Source organism: Triticum aestivum, chromosome 6D, assembly GCF_018294505.1.
Source record: "Triticum aestivum cultivar Chinese Spring chromosome 6D, IWGSC CS RefSeq v2.1, whole genome shotgun sequence".
Lineage (NCBI taxonomy): Eukaryota > Viridiplantae > Streptophyta > Magnoliopsida > Poales > Poaceae > Triticum > Triticum aestivum.
In genome coordinates, this window is record NC_057811.1 from 93,680,909 (window position 1) to 93,683,275 (window position 2,367).

Here is a 2,367-nt window from a genome sequence, read left to right on the forward strand (position 1 = left end):
AATTCACCACGAAAGCTCCGGGACTGCCGAAGAAGCTGCAATTTAAACACCCGAAAGTAAGTACTATAGTAGCATGTTCCGCACATCTCCTAGTGATTCAAGCGCTAGTTTCATCAATACCATTTAGCATGCTTGCTTATCAGTTAGATTGACCTCTATTTCTTGTAAAGTGGTTGTGGCAGGAACAAGGGAATGATTTCTGTGGATACTACGTTTGCGAGTCTATTCGCCACACGACCTGTGAGCGGGGCTACTCTGACGAACAATATGAAGTGCGTAAGCAATAATATTCACAATTTTATTTTATTACCATCATTCCTGTCGAGTTTCATTTATTCATATATATATGTATTGACCCCCTTCTTCAAATTAGATCTTTCGGATACGTGATGAACTCCTAGCACTAGATCATATGCGAGCAATTCAAGAGGAATTGGCGACATTCTTCCTTGACCACGTGATCGCTGAAAACGGAGAATACTATGTGGACCCTGTGTTCTTACAATTTAATTAGGAGATTATATTGTAAGAGATAATTATTGTATATATGTAGCCGGTAGTGTCAGATAGATATACGAGAACTTGTTGTTCGACCAATCTCTCGGAGAAGGAGAGGTGGTCGATATCACTTCTCTCTGTATGCATATGTTCATGACGATCTTCTATTTCCTTTATTTGCTTACTAGCTAGCGTGTCTAGTCCTCTCCATAGGTATATAGTACGTAGCGTCGACCAAGCATGGAGATAAGAGAGGACACTTCTCTCTATTAATTAGCTAGATAACACAATATATGAAACGCCTAAATTAACCCCCCAACCTCCCCCCTTTTTTTAAAAAAACAAAAACCCCAGCCCCTGAAATGCTGACGCGTGGATGCCTATTGGTCCCGGTTGGTGTCACCAACCGGGACAAAAGGCCCCCCTGCCTGGGCTGGCAGCAGCGGCCACGTGGAGGACCTTCTGTCCCGGTTCGTGTAAGAACCGGGACTAAAGGGTTAGGGCTTTAGTAATGACCCTTTAGTCCCGGTTCGAAAACCGGGACAAAAGGCCCTTACCAACCGGGGTAAAAGCCCCTTTTTCTACTAGTGATGGGTTACATGAGTAGAATCCTTAAAAGGCAATTGATGGACTTTAGCATGTTGACACGCATCACAGACACTAGATTCGACAGACGGTGCACAAGCAAATTTATTTAACCTAAGAACGGACTCGACGACACTTTTGCTAGGATGACCTAAGCGTCGATGCCAAAGATCATGAAAAAGCTTCATGCTGGAGAGCGCTCGACGACTGGACACGGACGACCTGAGGCTTGGCACCGGGTAGAGACCGCCACGACATCTACCTTGAAGAAGAACCGCCCTCGTTGCCCGGTCCTTAAGATAGAAACGATCAGGGTGAAATTCAGCAATAGCATCATTATCAGAGGTTAACTTGTGCACGGATAAAAGATCTTTGCTAACATGTGGAACATGTAATATGTTGCGAAGATAGAGTGGGCGTGACGAGCTAGAAATAGCAGATTGACCAATATGCGAAATAGACAAACTTGCACCATTGGCGACTTGCACTTGATCTTTGCCGTGGTAGCGCTCCTGGATGGTGAGCCTGTCGAGGTCGCCGGTCAGATGATCGGTGGCGCCCGAGTCCATGTACCAGCTCGGATACTCGACGCCGCCGGAGTGCACGGCGTTGCCGGAACGCTCACGGTTGTCTTCAGGCTGATAGGCATGGTTGAAGCGGTTCCTGCAGTGCAGAGCATCATGGCCAAACTTGGAGCACACCTGACACTTGATGTACTTGCCGCGACCACGCCCCTGGCCACGGCCGCGGCCTTGACCGCCTTGGCCTCCAGCTTGACCTCCGTGGCCGCCGCGCCCGCCATTGCGCTGGCCATCGGAGTTGCATGTTGTAGAGTTGGCGGAGGAGTGGAGCTCGCCCACGGACGCCTCCTGTTCCATGCGGAGCTTGGCGCTGACGAGGAACACGTAGAAGCTGCCAAGGCTGATCGGCTCCATGCGAGTGGTGATGGAGGCCACCAGAGGTTCAAATTCAGACCCAAGACCGGCCAGCATGTAGCCGAGGATCTCGTCATCGCCAAGAGGCTTGCCAATGGACGCCATAGCATCAGCAAAGCCCTTCATCTTGTTGAAGTATTCAGTGGCGGTGAGGTCCTTCTTCTTCAGGTTCGACAGCCGAAAACGCATCTGCATGAGACGCGCCTTGTTCTGCAAGGAGAACATGTCATGGAGGGCCGCCCAGACGGCGGCGGAGGTGGTCATGAGCGTCATCTGACCGAGGACATCCTCCGTCATGGAGCCCAGCAGTGCAATGAGCACCAACTGGTCTCGCTGGTACCACTGAAGG

The 2,367-nt window shown here is 49.8% G+C and overlaps 1 pseudogene; it reads right to left on the reverse strand.

The window, feature by feature from the left end:
* Positions 1 to 1,966: 1,966 nt before the first annotated feature.
* Positions 1,967 to 2,105, reverse strand: LOC123146609 (uncharacterized; annotated as a pseudogene).
* Positions 2,106 to 2,367: the final 262 nt, after the last annotated feature.